Source organism: Erythrolamprus reginae, chromosome 2 (genome assembly GCF_031021105.1).
Source record: "Erythrolamprus reginae isolate rEryReg1 chromosome 2, rEryReg1.hap1, whole genome shotgun sequence".
Lineage (NCBI taxonomy): Eukaryota > Metazoa > Chordata > Lepidosauria > Squamata > Dipsadidae > Erythrolamprus > Erythrolamprus reginae.
Window position 1 is genome coordinate 13,864,661 of NC_091951.1, and position 19,621 is coordinate 13,884,281.

The 19,621-nt window shown below is 38.9% G+C and overlaps 1 pseudogene; it reads right to left on the minus strand.

Moving 5' to 3' along the window:
• Nucleotides 1–1,287: 1,287 nt before the first annotated feature.
• On the minus strand, nt 1,288–16,739 carry LOC139159148 (vomeronasal type-2 receptor 26-like; annotated as a pseudogene).
• Between the last annotated feature and the right edge of the window lie 2,882 nt (nt 16,740–19,621).

Here is a 19,621-nt window from a genome sequence, read left to right on the forward strand (position 1 = left end):
ATTCTGGTAAAAAGAAAGACAAGAAAAAGAAAACAATATTACCTATTACATTTCAGAAAATGCGGTCAGAATTGTTATTAAATGATGTTTGGAAGGAACGGCATCCATTGACCAGACAATACACTTTTTATTCAAACCCCCATAAAATTTGGACAAGAATAGATATGGCAGGCAGGGGGATGGGGAGTGTGCGCCCGTGGAAAAGGGTGCGTGGGGGGTATTTTGGGGCGCGCATGTGTGCACATGCGCAGCTTACAGTGAACAGTGCCCATAGATTTCCAATGCCATGGCAACAGCCCACTAGGCTTTTGTGTGAAAGCGAGGTGAAAACATATTATGTTTTTCTGCCAATTCTTCTGAAAGCCTGCAGAAGAGTCTGAAGACAACAAGCAACATGTCAACAATCAAATCACTATAATTTGAATAATGACAATAAAGGAGAAAAGATTCCAATTCTGGAGATGAGCCATTGAACTGGATAGAAAAATTCGCCTCCAAATCTATCTAGAAATATGCTTTTTGCAAACCAATGTCACAAGAGACTATTAGAATGTGTGCACCATGGATCTACCTGGATCTGGATATACACTATAAAAAAATAAAGGGAACACTTAAACAACACAATATAACTCCAAATAAATCAAACTTCTGTGAAATTTGGTGGTAGGGTTTCAAACTGCTGAACTGCTGACCTTTCTGACCAGCAAACTCAGTGTCTTAGCCACTGAGCCGCCGTGTCCCTCATTATCTTTACCTATCCTACCTTTACAACATTAAGAGTAATTCAAGGAGGCAAGCGTACCTAATTTTCTTATTTTCCCAACAACCTAACCCCTAATAGATCTCTAGCTGTGTTCCAATAGTGGACTTGGATGATAGGATTAGTTGGAGATATGAAAGCGCCATGCTTTCATATTAGACGGGGTTAGATCTGTGATCCAGATGGCTGAATTGCTGGAGATGCCAATGTTTAATGCCAGATCTGTATCTAAAACATTATTTATTAATTTATTATTTATTAATTGGATTTGTATGCCACCTCTCTTTGAGGACTTGGGGCAGCTCGTAACATATCAAAAAGTACAAAACGGTATACATCTCAAAAGATCAAATTAATATTATAGAAACAGATGAGCTCATATTACTAATATTGGTACTTTTAATTATAAGATTATTTGTTGGCTATGATATTCTCAGCTTTAATAAGTAGACCAGATGGAAAAACGCAACAGATAACCTAATTTTACTTTATTGTAAAGCTATATTAACATAATTTTGCAAGTCTGATTATTTTGCCATTACATGTTCTTTTGTATTTAAATCTGATCTTAGAAAAATAATGAAACACTTGGGGAAAAAGATGCAGCCCAGAAGACCTGCATTGGAGGCTAAGATAGAGAAGACCTGCACAGCCACCATGTTCTTCCCTTTGGTACTCAGGTAAGAGGGCACAAAGGATACCCAGACACTGCAGAAGATGAGCATGCTGAAGGTGATCAGCTTGGCTTCATTGAATGCCCCAGGAAGATTCCTGGCCAGGAAAGCCACTGTGAAGCATATAGTAGCCTGGAACCCCATGTAACCAAAGACCACATAAAACATGGTGACACAGCCTTCATTGCACTGTAGAATGATTTCTCCAGATTGTGAGTGCATGTCAGACTCAGGGAAGGGTGGGAAAGTGCCCAACCAGATGCTACAGAGAAGAACTTGGAGACCAGAGCAAGAAAGGATGATGGATTTGGCAAAACTCCTTCCCAGCCATCTCTTCAAATTGTTCCCTGGTTTTGTGGCCCAGAAGGCCAGCACCACTGTGATTGTTTTGGCCAAGACAGAAGAAATGGCAGCAGAGAAGATGATGCTGAAGGCTGTTTGTCGAAGAAGGCAGGTGACTCTCCTTGGCTGACCAATGAACAAGAAGGAGGTGAAGAAGGAAAGCAGGAGACAAACAAGAAGGTTATAAGATAAATCACGATTGTTGGCTTTGACTATGGGAGTTTCTTGGAATTTAATGAAGGTTCCCAGGACAAGGCATGTGATTAAAGAGAGGAACAAGGCAATGGAAGTTAAGATGATCCCCAATTTTTTTGTTTATAGGATAGAAAAGTTTTAATCTTTGGGATACAGTGATCTCGGTTGTTATTTGGATATTGGTCTGCTGGACATTTGCTGCATTTCTCCACATCTGAAAAAGAGAAAAAGTAATATTTACATGTAAATTTATTATTTTATCTAATGATAAAATATTTTTCTCAAATTGGCTTTCTGAAATAAGCAAAGTGTAGGATTCATGGCCTTGGTGGTCCTTTCAAGTTATTTTTTTCTGAAAAGGCATCTGCTTTCCTGATGAAACCTGCCTTGTTTCCCATGCATAGAAAAGGGATTGTTGTTTTCCACATTTAGTCCTGGAGATTACTATAAAGTCCAGTTGTCTCTTGAAAAAGCACCTTTGGGACAATTGTGACTTGGATGACAGAGAATCTCCATAGATCAGTGTTTCCCAACCTTTGCAACTTGAAGATATTTGGACTTCAACTCCCAGAATTCCCCAGCCAGCAGATGCTGGGGAATTCTGGGAGTTGAAGTCCAAATATCTTCAAGTTGCAAAGGTTGGGAAACACTGCCGTAGACAATGCTTAGAATGGAATGGCTTTCAAGTGAAGGACCACATAGCACAGTTTATTTCAACAAAAATTAAAAAAATGTTCCTTTTTTATCAACTCACTAGGACAAGAAGGGTGAGCCCTAATTCATAATTTCTGACATGCCTCACACAGCCTCCCTCACTTTCAGGCAATAATCCATGTAATTATTCTCTGGAATGTGTTGTTTTGAATGAAAATGGGGTGAATAGAAATTTGAAATACAAAATGTATGCTGAAAATGAAAGATAAGAAAGGGCTCCGCTTATGCTAAGCTGTCATTGTCCTAGTAATTTTTAAATGTTCTGCTCCCTGTTTATCCTCTAAGGCAAGGCTGTCAAACTCACGGCCTGTATCACACATTGGCCACTCCCACAACCAGTTTAACAAAGGGGAAAAATCTCTATACAATAGGACAGGGGATGGAAGGCACACTAGTGCACTTATGCACGCCCCTTACTGACCTCTTAGGAATCTGGTGAGGTCAACTGTGGATAGTCTAAGGGTACTAATGGAATACTAATATCAAATGACCTAAGTGCTAAAGCTCACTGCAACAATATCGCCAAAAAGGCTTCCAGAGTTGTTAACCTGATCCTACGTAGCTTCTGCTCTGGCAATCTCACACTACTGACTAGAGCCTACAAAACCTATGCCAGACCCATTCTGGAATACAGCTCATCTGTCTGGAACCCACACCACATCTCAGACATCAACACTCTCGAAAACATCCAAAGATATTTCACCAGAAGAGCCCTTCACTTCTCCACTCAAAACAGAACACCCTACGAAAATAGACTAACTATCCTGGGTCTAGAAAGCCTAGAACTGCGGCGCCTAAAACACGATTTAAGTATTGCCCATAAGATCATATGCTGCAACGTCCTTCCGGTCAACGACTACTTCAGCTTCAACCGCAACAACACAAGAGCACTCAACAGATTCAAACTTAATATTAACCACTCCAAACTTGACTGTAAATAATACGACTTTAACAATCGAGTTGCCGAAGCGTGGAACTCATTACTGGACTCAATTGTGTCAACTCCCAACCCCCAACATTTCTCCCTTAGACTCTCCACAATTGACCTCTCCAGGTTCCTAAGAGGCCAGTAAGGGGCGTATATAAGTGCACTGATGTGCCTATCGTCCCCTGTCCAATTGTCTTCCCTTATCTTATATATCATACATATTCTCTCCTTATCTATCTATCTATCTATCTATCTATCTATCTATCTATCTATCTATCTATCTACCTACCTACCTACATACATACATACATACATACATACATACATATATATATATATGTATCCAGCTAAAAACATTTAACATATATATATATATATATACATATATCATATATATTCTCTCCTTATCTCTTATATCATATATATTCTCTCCCTCCCATCTGTTCTGCCTGACCGGCCTCAAGCAATGATTAATGGTCCAGAAAAGAAGGTCAAACACACACATGGATAGTTAATCAGCAAACTTGTATTTAAACAGTAAAGAAAACTATCTAAAGCAAATGGTCCTTACTTTCAGAAGAAATAAAGAGGATTCGTTGCAAAATTCAGTCAGCTACAAAGTTCAATGAAAAGCCAACCCATACAAAAGTCACTGAGCAGAAATAGTCCAAGAGTCTCTGAATATTCACAGCACAAAAGCAGCAGCTGGTCCCATAGCGTTCAACTCCCACAAAGCTGAAGTACAATCCACGAGCAGGAACTTCAGAGCAGGAACAAACCACAAACCACCCAGATAATCAGCCACAGTTTGCCTTGGCCCCGTTCCCTGTTTATGCTGTTTAGCCCTCATTAAGGGAACCACACCCAGCCCAGGTGTGTTTATCCTACTTCTTAAAGCGACCCCTTCTTTGTAAGGCCCTACGGCTGTGTAAATTGATGTATTGTATTGCAGATGAGCTGAGAGAAGATAAACTGTCTGCCAATTCGTCCTGGCTCTCTGCCCCATCTTCCTGACTGCTGGCTACATCTTCCTGGCTGTCAGCTGCATCATCCTGGCTGTCAGCCAGGCTTTCACAGTCACTGTGTGCCACGTCTCCCCCATCTGTGGGGGCAACAGCTGGCCCAGGCCCAAACACAACACCATCTACTTCTCTTCTTTTACTTTCTATCTTTATATATATTACTTAATGCCTATTCTCTTCCATATGTATTGTATATTGGACAAAGAATAAATAAAATAAAATAAATAAAATGTTGGGGGCTAGGGGATGACACTACAGAGTCAGGTAATGAGTTCCACGCTCCAACAACTCGATTATTAAAGTATTTTTTACTGTCAGAATAATTTATTTATTTATTAGATTTGTATGCTGCCCCTCTCCGGAGACTCGGGGAGGCTCACAACAATAAAAACAGTACAAATCCAATAGTTAAGAGAATTTAAAACCCTTAATATAAAAGCAATCATACATCTCATACAAACCATGCATAAAACGAAACGGTCCAGGGGAATCAATTTCCCCATGCCTGATGACAGAGATGTGTTTTAAGGAGTTTGCAAAAGGCAAGGAGGGTGGGGGCAATCATAATCTCTGGGGGGAGTTGATTCCAGAGGGCCGGGGCCACCTCAGAGAAGGCTCTTCCCCTGGGTCCTGCCAGACAACATTGTTTCGTCAACGGGACCCCGAGAAGGCCAATTCTGTGGGACCTAACCGGTTGCTGGGATTCGTGCAGCAGAAGGTGGTCTCAGAGATATTCTGGTCTGATGCCACGAAGGGCTTTATAGGTCATAACCAACACTTTGAATTGTGACTGGAAACTGATCGGCAACCAATGCAGACTGCGGAGTGTTGGTGTAACATGGGCATACCTAGATTTAATAGCTGACCAGATGATGTAAGGCTGTAAACTGAAATGCTGATGCAATGAGGATGAGTCAGCATGGATATTGCTGTTTTTAGAATAGGGATGAGTCAGCAGGGTTACTGCCACTTTAAGAAGCTGTCTATATAAGGGAAGCCATGAGAAAGCATTTCCCTCTCTTTGTGTATCTCTCTCCTCTTCTATCTGTATTGTAGTTCTCCATGTAAAGTTGAAGATTGTTTGCTTGCCTAGTATGTACCTACCACATGTATGTATGTATGTATGTATGTATGTATGTATGTATGTATATTGAAGTCTTGTATATAAACCACTGTTTATCAGACAAACTTCTGTGTACTGTATTTTGCTCCTGGTTTGTCTCAAAATAGTAGTTAAGCTGTGCACGCTCTGACAGAAAAAGATATATATGTTAGAAACAGGGGTGGGTTCTAACTTAACTTGCCGTTGGTTCACTTCCCCCCATATTGCATGCACAGTGCTGAAAAACAAGCAAAAAATAACCAAAAAAACCCCCAAACCAAGATGGCAGCACATGCAAAGTGCCAAAAACAAGCCAAAAAAATTCCCCCTCCCAATATCCAAAAAAAGAGATGGCGATGTCCATGGACTGGCACCGACGAAACCTTCTACATGATGTCACCACAGGTTTACTACCGGTTCTAGAGAACCGGTGCAAACCATGAGGAACCCATCTCAAGTCAGAAAGATATGAGTTGATAAAAAGCCTATCAAAATATTCTCATGCAAAGTGTTAAGATATATGGTCTTCCCAGTAGTTTGCTTTTTCCCTGCCACTCACCTTCCTTGGTGGAGATGGTTCCTTCTGCACAAGGAAGACAGTCATAGCAACAGATGGGCTTCCTTTCTTGAGCCACCTTCATAAATCCAGGACAGCAGCTTTCTACACACCTGGAAGAAGGCAGGGGCTGAGCAGAGAGAGGAAGATCATCCAGAAAATGGTTTATATTTTAATTTCCAGAAACAGGGAATACACAAAGTGGTTGGTGATGCCCAGTGCAAGGCTTAGCTTTGCAAAATTTTAACTCTATATAAAGAATTCAATAATCTTGCTTTTGTTTTTGTCTAACTTTTCATACACTTCCATTTGTAGTTGAGATTTTACAATCATATTTTAAATAGCTTAAGGTAAAGTTTAATGCATTTGTTTTTCCTTTGAGGAAATTAATTCAAACATAACTTGGCTCAAATGTACTTCACAGAAGACTTAGCGAATAGTTTCCATAAATCATTAAGGATACATTTCACATAGATAGCTTCATATCTAACAAAAGAATTTGTTGGCTTTCCTAGAGAACTAGACTAGACTAGAGCTCCAAAGGGACCTTAGAAGTCTTCTAGTCCAGCCTTCTGTTCAAGCAGGAGAACCTATACAATCTGAACAGCCAGACAAGTGGCTGTCCAGTCTCTTCTTAAAATCCTCCTGTGATGGAGCTCCCATTTCTGGAGGCAAATGGAGGTTCCACAGGTCAATAGTCCTTGCTGTTAGGAAGTTTCCCCTTAATTTCACATTATTTCCTTCTTTGATCAATTTTCAAACATTTTTTCATCCAAACTCTTTTCATCCTATACATCAATGACCTCTGTGATAATATCGCAAGCAACTGTGTGCTTTTTGCCGATGATGTGAAACTTTTCAACACCACTGACAACACACTCACTCTCCAAAAAGACCTCGACTTTGTCTCACATTGGTCTAACACCTGGCAACTTCAAATATCAACCAACAAATGCTCTACCCTCCACATCGGCAAAAAAAATCCAAACCTCATATATGAACTGAATAAACAAATTCTCACAGCCAACCCACACTCAGTAAAAGACCTTGGAATACTAATATTAAAAAGCCCACTGCAACAATATCGCCAAAAAGGCTTCCAGAGTTGTTAACCTGATACTACGTAGCTTCTGCTCTGGCAATCTCACACTACTGACAAGAGCCTACAAAACTTATGCTAGGCCCATTCTCAAATACAGCTCATCTGTCTGGAACCCACACCACATCTCAGACATCAACACTTTCGAAAACGTCCAAAGATATTTCACCAGAAGAGCCCTTCACTCCTCCACTCAAAACAGAACACCCTACGAAAATAGACTAACTATCCTGGGTCTTGAAAGCTTAGAACTGTGGCGCCTAAAACACCATTTAAGTATTGCCCACAAGATCATATGCTGCAACGTCCTTCTGGTCAACGACTACTTCAGCTTCAACCGCAACAACACAAGAGCACATAACAGATTCAAACTTAATATTAACCGCTCCAAACTTGACTGTAAAAAATATGACTTTAACAATCGAGTTGTTGAAGCGTGGAACTCATTACTGGACTCAATATTTCTCCCTTAGACTCATTACTGGACTCAACATTTCTCCCTTAGACTCTCCACGATTGAGTTCTCCAGGTTCCTAAGAGGCCAGTAAAGGGCGTACATAAGTGCACTGATGTGCCTAACGTCCCCTGTCCAATTGTCTTTCCTTATCTCATATATCATATATATTTTCTCCCTACCATCTACTTCTCTTTGTTTTTACTTACTATCTTTATATACCATATATTACTTAATGTCTATTCTCTTCCATATGTATTGTATATTGGACAAAGAATAAATAAAATAAATAAATTATTTCTGGTCCTGCCCTCTTGTGCTTTTGTGAATAATTTGACCCCCACTTCTTTGTGGCTGCCCCTCAAATACTGGAATACTGCCATCATGTCACCCTAATTCTTCTTCTTTTTACACTAGCCTACCCCTTTCTCCCAAGAAAGCAATCCTGTTGGTAAAAGATTCAGGAAGACTAAAATCAAGATTTTCTCTACCTTGTTCAATTTATTGATCTCTGCCACACCCTTTGGATTGACCATAAGATTGAAATCCAGGGTTTTTTGTTTTTCTAGGCTACCAAACATCACTTTTCTAGTTGTCCTGTTCTGAAGCAGCCACATAAAAACGTCCAGGTCTGCTGTCAGGTCTCCCTTCTCTTCCAGATACACTCCCTCTATAGATTTATTATAAAACTCAGAGTTTTCAAGGAAAGGATGAAGCTGGAATGTAAAAGAAATCAGGAATGCTTATGCAGGATATCCAGATGTCTGTGAGAAGAAACTTTATTTGTGTGATGGGAGAGAAAAGTAGTTTTAGACTTATTTTAGAAAATGACCAATATTTGAATCATAACCCTACTAATATAGTTAAATACGGTAATATATGTGATCAATAGACAATTCCAATCCCACACAGTTTTTGGAGTATGTAATTATTCCCATCGAAAGTATAGTATTATTTCTGGAATCTCTGTATTATCTCTTTCTTGACCTTCCATATGTGGAATCTCTGTCAACAGACTACAAAGCCTGTTCCAGATGTAATCTATACATTGCATTGAACAAAACTGAACACTGGACAAAAAAACATGGTTATTTGGAGTTTTTTGTTTTTATGATCTGTCCGTGTCCAATTCCCAAATCTATTTCATTCACAATAGAGAAGTGTAAATTTTGTGCGTTTTGTGTGAATTCTCACTGGAGGTTTTTAAAAAGAGCTATTAGTCTGTTTCCTGGTATCCTTTGAAGTGAATCTAAAAAGTGAAGTAGTTCAGAGAGTTTCTTGAAGGAAATATTCAAGACCTGTTTCATAAACAAAATGTCAGAAATCTTCCTGAAGTCCTGGGAAGGGAGACAGTGGTGGGGTTCAATTTTTTTTACTATCGGATCTGTGAGCATGGCTTGGTGGGCATGGAATGATTTGGTGGGTGTGGCTAGGTGGGGATAGCAGGGGAAGGATACTGTAAAATCTCCATTCCCTCCTTGTTGCATAAAAATCAAAACCTAAAGCACAGACTGATTTAGCTGGACTAATAAACATCTTTATAAACATAGTATGTATGTATGTATGTATGTTTGTATGTATGTATGTAGGTATGTATGTATGTATGTATGTATTCATTCATTCATTATTTATTTATTTATATTTGTTTATTTGTTTATATTTGTTTGTTTGTTTGTTTGTTTATTTATTTATTTATTTATTTATTTATTTATTTATTGGATTTGTATGCCGCCCCTCTCCGCAGACTCGGGGCGGCTAACAACAGTAATAAAACAGTATATAACAATAATCCAATACTAAAAACAGTTAAAAACCCATTATATAAAAACCAATCATACATACAGACATACCATGCATAAAATTTTAAAGGCCTAGGGGGAAAGTGTATCTCAGTTCCCCCATGCCTGGCGGCAGAGGTAGGTTTTAAGCAGCTTATGAAAGGAAAGGAGGGTGGGGGCAATTCTAATCTCTGGGGGGAGTAGGGCCGGGACCGCCACAGAGAAGACTCTTCCCCTGGGTCCCGCCAAGCAACATTGTTTGGTTGACGGGACCCGGAGAAAACCCACTCTGTGGGACCTAACTGGTCACTGGGATTCGTGCAGCAGAAGGCGGTCCCTGAGGTAATCTGGTCCAGTGCAATGAAGGGCTTTATAGGTCATAACCAACACTTTGAATTGTGACCGGAAACTGATTGGCAACCAATGCAGACTGCGGAGTGTTGGTGTAACATGGGCATATTTGGGAAAGCCCATGATTGCTCTCGCAGCTGCATTCTGCACGATCTGAAGTTTCCGAACACTTTTCAAAGATAGCCCCATGTAGAGAGTGTTACAGTAGTCGAGCCTCTTCATTAGGCTAAAGCTCTACATGAAAACCGTCCTGAAGTTTCAATTCATTGTACATGCTCAGCCTGGGTACTTAGGGGTATCTCTTGTTATTTCCAGAGAAGTCCTCTATTTTGTGACCTTTATTAGTCATTATTTATGGCATAGGGTAGGTTATTTGTGAGAGTGACTTCTCCCAATCATATCTGCCCACCCAATACTCTTCTCCATGGAGTACATATTTCAAGTACAGTAATCCCAAACCCCCAAAACTTTAACCTTATACTGTCTACCATTGACCTCACCCCATTCCTAAGAGATCTGTAAGGGACATGCGTAAGCACATAACCATGCTTTCCATCCCTGTCCTAATGTACCTGTAAAATTTCTTGTACTCATAACCATGCTTGTACTTCCTATATATTCACAATCATGTTTATACTTTTTTTATACTTTGTTTTTAAGCATATACATGCTTGACAAAATAAATAAATAAAAATAAAAATGTGGTGAAACAGTGAAGGTCTTGTAATATTCCCTTTCAAAAGTAATTTAAAAGGATAATATGCCTTTCGTAAGCTTCTTAAAACCCACCTCTGCCGCCAGGCATTGGGGAATTGAGATACTCTTTCCCCCTAGGCCTTTACAATTTTATGCATGGTATGTCTGTATGTATGTTTGGATTTACAATAGGGTTTTTTAACTGTTTATACTGGATTGTCATATGCTGTTTACTACCGTTGTTAGCCGCCCGAGTCTGTGGAGAGGGGCGGCATACAAATCCAATCCAATCCAATTCAATCCAATCCAATCAAATGTTACTAAATGTTACTAATGCATTTATTATATTACTATTATCACTATTATTATTATTGTTGTTGTCATTGTTGTTATTATTATTATTATTATTATTATTATTATTATTATTATTATTATTATATGTATTATATGCATCTCTCCTTTTATACTCCCTTAAATTTTTCCCCTTCCTTAGTAACATATTGTTCTTTTAAGTTACTTTTGAAAGGGAATATTACAAGATCTTCACTGTTTCACCACCTTTTCATTTTTATTTATTTATTTAATATGATATGATGATTGTATTTCGTGATTATAATCATGATTTATCACTTGTTGCTTGTATATATGCCGAGAGCTTATGCACCACAGACAAATTCATTATGTGTCCAGTCACACTTGGCCAATGAAGAATTCTGTTCTGTTTTGTTTTTAAACAAATACCTGCCAAGACTTCAGTTTTGGAATTTCTAAATTGTTACCATCTTTTGTCTTTGTCTTTCTGGATCTTGGCAAGTTGGCTGCATGTAAGGCCTGGGCCAAAGCCCAGATAATGATGTAAATGAAATAGTTGTCTAGACTCAGGATCCGATCCTTTGCTTGTTGGGTCACAGTCAGCAGCTTTTCTCTCTCTCTGCACCGTCTCCAGTTTTTCACAGAAAAGGCCTCCTTGGTGTAGGAGCACACGAAGGTGTTTTTTGTAAAGTGGTACATGAAAAAATGAAGCTGCCTAAAGCCACCATACATTGTCATTTGCCTTCTCTTCAAAGGAAAGGAAATAATGCTATCAATGAACTGAATAGCAAATACTTGCTGTCTAAAAAAAGAGCTTAAGTCCCAGAGCAATGTTGTCATGAGAACTTTTCCTACCACATGTTCCTTAATTTTATTATGTACCAGTTTTAAAACTCCTATTCCCGAGTGGATTGAATCAATCTCTGCAGCATAGAGAAAGACATTCACTTGTCTCCATTTGCGATATACATGAACATCTAGGAAGATCTCAAAAGTTGTTGATGAAATAATCTGTGATATAACTGGACAAATGCCATTCTGGATCAGCATGGAAGTCATTGTGGTCATGAAATTTTGGCCCTTGTCACTGTTTGGAACAATCAGACCAACCAAAGTCCATCTGAAATGGAGGAGAAGCTTGATCATCCCAGCATACTGGAATCCTTCAGCAGGGAGCATTGGATAGAAGAAAGGAAACTGAATTTTATTCTTCAAAATCTGGGAAACAAAATTGTAACTAATCTGAAAAAGAAAAAAACGATGTATTTTATCTGAGATTGATGAAAGTCAAAATGTAAGATATTGATTCTGTCTCCAATGAAGGTTTGGTTCCACTTCTTGCAGATTTCTATATTCATCATTTCTTCATGCATTGCTGCTTTTGATGCTTGTTGCCTGTTGTGGTTAGCTCTGGCCCAGCTCCTGCCCCAAGGACTGTGGATGTGGGGGAGACATCCACATGCTGCAGGCCTGTTTTGCCCCCGGTGGAATCTGCTGATGAAGGCTCCTCTGACCAAGAAGACATGAGTGACAGGGAGGAGGAGAGTGTGGCAGACAGCTCAGAAGGAGACCAATTATCTAGCTCCTCCTTGGATTCAGAACAAGAGTTAATGATACAGCCACGCACGAGGAGAGCGATGCATAGGCAACAACAACGGAGAGATTATTATCAAAGAAAATGAGGCCACCTGTGGTTGGGTGGGGCTGTGGTAATTAGTGAGGCTGCTATAAAGAGCAGCCTGTTGGTTTGGCCATTGTGGAGGATTATCTGATCATTGTGTTTCATGACTGCTTTCCTGACTTTGACCTTTTGTGTGCTGATTTTCCCTTGCTTTGAAACTAAACCAGAGCAAAGTGTGTTTCACTTTGTGAAAGAAGGACTGTGAATTGCCTCACGGCTGCAAACTAAGTATCACAGAACTGATAAGGAACTTGTACAAATTACCAGTTTGTTTGGAGACGAGTGCTCTTTGTTATACCAAAAGAGGGCTGGGTTTAAGTGAATTTTCATTATAAAGAACATTGTTTTGAATTTTCAAACGTGTGCGTGTCTGAAATTTGTACCTGTGAATTTTTGGGAGGAGTCAACCAGAGAGCCCGACAGAACATTGCCCAAGAGGAGAATTATTTATTAATTTTAAAAATTTATAGACTGCTCATCCTCTTCACCTGTAAAGGTACAGTAACTCAGGAAAAGAACCCCAAATCTGAACTGGGATCATGGAGAGAAAGGATATGTTTTGTTTACTTCTTCCTTCTATCTGGATAACCATGATCCTTAATCAATAAAACATGGGGGAGAAAAGAGTCTTCATTTCTATAATACAACTCTACTTTTCATTTATAAGAAAGATCCTCCAATTGAAAAGTGCCTGATTGAAAACTGTCTTCTCAGCAATAACTCACCTGTGGGATTTTGTAGGTGCCCAACATGGATGAAATCTGAATGGAAAAGCCAGTTTCATCCCCTTCAAGAACAGCCACTGTGTTTCTCTGTCTCCCACAGCTGTAATTGGGAACATTGGCTTCACCATCTGAAAGCAGGTCCAGCAAAGCATCTGAAGTTTTTTTTGAATCAAAATAATTTTCATAGATGTTGTAACCCAAAGTGATGTTGGGCAAGATATGAGGATCCTGGTTGATCTCCTGGATAGCAAAAAGGAAGGATAACATTTTCCAGTCCTGTGCCCCTAATATGCTGCAAGATAATCAATGAAAAGAACATTTGTTTAAATTGAAATACTTCTAATCTGCCTTAGTCCAGGCATTCTTCCGAATGGATTGGAGCAATCGTAAAAAAAAAGTAACATAAAAAAATAAAATAAAAAGCAATCTAAATTATTAAAATATATCTAATTATATTTCAAAGCCACTAACCAAGTGTGTGTTAGCTGAGCAAGTTTTGAGTATTTACTGTCTTATTTGGATAGATTATTTTATCTATCCTAGGAAGGCTAAGAGAGTTCACCAAATGTCTCACATATGAAATTTGAGGCTCTTTTTCAATTTATATTTTATTTTAAGATACTTAGGGCAATTTAAGTGTATTTGAATGTATTTGTTACTAGCTTATTCAAGAGGTAGCCATAACTTTGCAGTCTTTTCGGACTGACTTAAATAGTCTCTATTTTCCTTTCTAGTTATGCTCCTCCAGTAGAGGGAGGCAAACAACATAACATTTTCCTGTATTTTTGTGCCTTGTTCACCCTTTAGGATGGAAGGTAGGAATAAAAGAAATGAACCACCTGGTCCTCTCTATCCATGATACATCCCCGGTGAAAGATGTCAGGGAAAGTGGCTGTTTGAAAAACAGAAGCTCCCTGTTTGATGAATATACTTGAAGGATTTCAAAGGAGATTCATCAGTTGCATGATATAAAATAAATCCTTCAAGATGAAATGGCACAATGTCCAAATGAAACTGTTGATATAACTCAGAAATACAATTGCTCTAATGCAATGCAGAAAGTTTGACTTACTCCAATACTGGAGTTGAAGGAGATTTTTTGAAACTTAATTTTCCGAAAAAAGCCTGGGTTGCAGAGATGATGCCACCAATGGAAAGCTCTCCTGGTCTGTAGTGATTCTTTGGGTCCACCATTTCCCTCTGCAGCTTCAGAGAGCATTTGGCTTTGAGCACCCCTCTGACTCCCTGGTCCCACAGAAATAGCAGAGGCAGCAACAGCAATATGATGTGATCCTGATGGAATCTCCAGTCCTGTTTATGCTTTGAAGAAAAAGAGAGAAGAGATTCAAGAAAGTTTTATTGTTTCAGACAGAATCCAGCCAAGGCTTCATTTCTGAAGTGGATCTGAGAAGATACCTCTCCTAAACACCTCCAAGGCTCTTTCTTCCCAAGATCCATTTATACACCCACCGTTTTCCAAAGCCAAGGCTTCATGTCTGAAATGCAGAAGAAACCTTCCTCCCTGCCTTAAAAACCACTTCAGGACCTCCCTCTCCCCAGGATCATTTATGGACTCCTGGATTTCCAGTGCTATGGCATCAGCCCCAAAGGCTTCTCTGGTGAACCCAAAGGAAATCATGTTATTGATACGTTTGTGTCACATCTTGCAGAAACATCTCTAGAGAATTAGCATCAAAGCAACAATTAAATCTCTATAAGTTGTGTAATAGCAACAAGGAGAGAAGTCACAAATGGCGTCCAAACTTTGGAGATGAACCACTGAGGGAGAACGGGAGAAACTTCTCTAAGAAAATACGTTTATGCAAACCAGTGTCAAAACTATTGAGTAAAATAGAATGTTTACTCTACTTTATTGGATTTTGAAAGAATACATAACATTGTTGTTGTTAGTTGCAAAAGTCATGTCCAACCTTTTGTGACCCTATGGACAACATTCCTCCAGATCTTCCTGTCCTCTACCATCCTCTAGAGTCCATTTAAGCTCACACCTACTGCTTCAGTGACTCCATCCAGCCCCCTCATTCTCTGTTGTCCCCTTCTTCTTTTGCCCTCAATCTTTCCCAGCAGAAAGGCATTAGGTTCTTCTCCAGTGAGTCCTTTTTTCTCATTAGGTGGCCAAAGTATTTATTTTTATTTATTTATTCATTCATTCATTTGTCCAATACACAAATACATAGGAAGAAAAAAGACATGTGGTAATATATATAAAGGTAAAAGTGAACTTAGAGGAGAGGATATATGAAAGGAAGAGAATATATATGATAGATGAAAGAAAGGAAAGACAATTGGACAGGGGACGAAAGGCACACCTGTGCACTTATGTACACCCCTTACTGGCCTCTTAGGAACCTGGAGAGGTCAATCGTGGAGAGTCTAAGGGAGAAATGTTGGGGGTTAGGGGTTGACACAATTGAGTCCAGTAATGAGTTCCACGCTTCGATAACTCGATTGTTGAAATATTTTTTACAGTCAAGTTTGGAGCGGTTCGTATTAAGTTTGAATCTGTTGCGTGCTCTTGTGTTGTTGCGGTTGAAGCTGAGGTAGTCATTGACCGGTAGGACATTGCAGCATATGATCTTGTGGGCAATACTCAAATCATGTTTTAGGCACCGTAGTTCTAGGCTTTCCAGGCCCAGGATTGTTAGTCTATTTTCGTAGGATATTCTGTTTCGAGTGGAGGAGTGAAGGGCTCTTCTGGTGAAATATCTTTGGACATTTTCAAGGATGTTGATGTTTGAGATGTGGTATGGGTTCCAGACAGATGAGCAGTAGTCTAGGATGGGTCTGGCAAAAGTTTTGTAGGCTCTTGTGAGTAGCGTGAGATTGCCTGAGCAAAAGCTGCGTAGGATCAGGTTAACAACCCTAGAAGCTTTTTTGGCGATATTGTTGCAGTGGGCTTTAGCACTTAGGTCATTCGATATTAGTATTCCAAGGTCTTTTACTGAGTGGGGGTTGGCAGTGAGAGATTGTTTATTCAGTTCGTATGTGCGGTTTGGATTCTTTTTGCCGATGTGGAGGGTAGAGCATTTGTTGGTTGATATTTGAAGTTGCCAGGTTTGTGTTTTATCTTTGAGATCTGGCCTTCTAAAGAGCAGTCAGAGTTCATCTCCTCTAGGACTGATCGGTTTGATCACCTTGCAGTCCAAGGGACTTGCAAAAGTATTTTCCAGCACATAGTTCAAAGGCCTCAATTCTTTGGCACTCAGCCTTTCTTGTGGTCCAACTTTCAGAGCCATACAGTGCACTGAGGACACAATCATCTGGACTATACACACTTTTGTTGGCAGGGTGATGCCTCTGCTGTTTAGTTTGCTGTCTAGATTTGCCATAGCTTTCCTCCCTAGGAGCAAGTGTCTTTTCATTCTTGGCTGTAGTCCACATCTGTTGTGATCTTGGAGCCCAGGAAAATAAAATTGCGGGAACTGGGCATGGATAGCCTAGAGAAAAGGAGGGCCAGAGGGGACATGATAGCTGTATACAGATATATGAGGGGTTGCCACAGAGAAGAGGGTGCCACTCTATTCTCCAGAGTACCAGAGGGTCGGACGAGGAACAACGGCTGGAAGCTGACCAAGGAGAGATTCAACCTAGAAGTAAGGAAGAACTTCCTGACGGTCAGAGCAATCAACCAGTGGAACAACCTGCCTGCGGAGGTGGTGAACTCCCCAACTCTGGACACTTTCAAGAGGAGATTGGACTGCCACCTGGCTGGGGTGCTTTAGGATTCCTGCTCAGGAAGGGGGTTGGACTTGATGACCTGCATGGTCCCTTTCAATTCTAACAAATGAATGAATGAATGAATGAATGAATGAATGAATGAATGAATAAATAAATAAATAAATAAATAAATAAATAAATCTGTCACTACTTCTATTTCCTTCCCCATCAATTTGCCAGGAATTGAGAGGGCCAAGTGCCATGATCTTTGCTTTTCTTGATCTTAGTTTCAAGCCAGCTTTTGCATTCTCCTCCTTCACCTGCATCAATATTTTACATATAGCAATGTAACAATGGGAAAAATATAAGATTGAAAGGATTGATGTATATGTTATAATCTTATAGAGAATTTTTGTAAAGTGCCAAACCTCATTGATATATGTTATCGTTCTCTGCACGGCCCTCAGAGTGAACCCACCGACTCAAAAGTCCCTTATTTCATTGTAAACTCTTTATTGATAAAAACACACACAGCAACAAGCAGATTTGAACGGCAAGGAAAAGGGAGTTATTTTTCTCTCTGGAACTAAGCATCAACAGAGTCTGGGAAACTCAACCTAATTGGAAGTCCATTTATCATTTAAGCATATGAATCAACTCACCGAGATCCCGAGCAAAAATCCTCCAGCAGAGAATGTCTTTTATTGAGGCATGTATCATGGTTTTGAAGCCTTGTTCAAGCACATCCCCACTCTACAACCTCTTCCATTGAAGGATGTTGAAATCCCACACCCAATTACTTAACCCTCCTGTTCTGTTTAAGAAAAGTAACAAATCTTATGTTCCCGGGTCACCCTGACCCGGACCGAAAACTCTTCATTTGCAGTGCTTATGTTTGGTCTTTTTGAAAGCTTTTTTCACTTGGAAAGTAGTCTGAACATTTCTGCACACAATGATATGAAAATTGAAATGAAAAAAGTAAATCTTATTGGTTTATTTTGCGGATATAATGCACGCCCCCCCTGTTTTTGTGAATTTTTTTTCAATTTATGGATAGTTTTGCTTGCAAAATGCATTCTATTTTACTAAAGTTGATATGGGATTGGCAGCTTGAACATTTCTGAACATAATGATATGAAAATTGAACTGGAAAAATTGATGCATATTGGTTTATTTTGTTGATGAAATGCACGTTCCCCCCGTTTTTTTTAAATAGTCTTCACTTTATGGATAGTTTTGCTAGCAAAATACATTCTATTTTACTAAAGTTGGTGTGGGATTGGTAGCTTGAACATTTCTGAACATAATGATATGAAAATTGAACTGGAAAAATTGATGCATATTGGTTTATTTTGCACATAAAGTATGCCTCAATTATTTCAATTTATATAAAAATTATGCTGTTAATTTCAAACTTACATACTTTTTTTTAGTAAAATGGATTTGTTTCATAAAATTAGTTCTCTGGCTACAATGTGGTTGATTTTCAAAAGGATATTCCAAATATTTCTAGACAAATATGTATAAACAGTGACAATAATGGCACACAGCAAGGCCGAGGGGGGGTGGCCCTTTTGTGGCAAAAATAAACCAATAAGAACCATTTTTTTCAGTTCATTTATATTTTTCTTATATTCAGAAATGTTCAATTTAGTATATCAAACCTTTTGGGGGAAAATTCCTTAGGGATTTGTAGCCTTAAAAAATAGAAATTGACACGAAATTAAAAAAGGATGGGGGGAGGGGATTTTTGATCAAAATAAAAATATAAGTCTCAATTTTTCCAGTTCAATTTTCATATCATTATGTTCATAAATGTTCAAACTAGTTTTCCAGTTGAAAAAGTTTTCAAAAAGATCAAATTCAAGTACCTAAAAAAAATATTTTTGGTCCGGTCACATACGAACAGAAACAGATTCAAAGTTATGATTTTTTTTTGCCCAGAAAACAATTAGCCACCACCCCAAAAATATTTTTTGATGATCAGCATTGTTAAATTGAGTAAATGAATGCCTAAGATTTTAAAGAATATTTCGGATTTGGAGCATAAAAAAATAAAAAGTGAAAATGGTTGCAAGCAGCCAAGGAGGGGGGCTTATTTCTGATGTTAAAAAACCAATAAGAATCATTTTTTTCAGTTCCTTTATATTTTTCTTATATTCAGAAATGTTCAAGCTACCAATCCCACACCAACTTTAGTAAAATATAATGCATTTTGCAAGCAAAACTATCCATAAATTGAAAAATTTTTCACAAAAATGGGGGGGGCGTGCATTATATCCGCAAAATAAACCAATAAGATTTACTTTTTTCATTTCAATTTTCATATCATTGTGTGCAGAAATGTTCAGACTACTTTCCAAGTGAACAAAGCTTTCAAAAAGACCAAACATAAGCACTGCAAATGAAGAGTTTTCGGTCCGGGTCAGGGTGACCCAGGAACATAAGATTTGTAACTTTTTTTGCCCAGCAAAAACTAAGCCCCCCACCCCCCAAAAAAAATTCTCATAGAGAGAACCCCTGAAATGATGAAACTACATGAAATTTCAAGTTT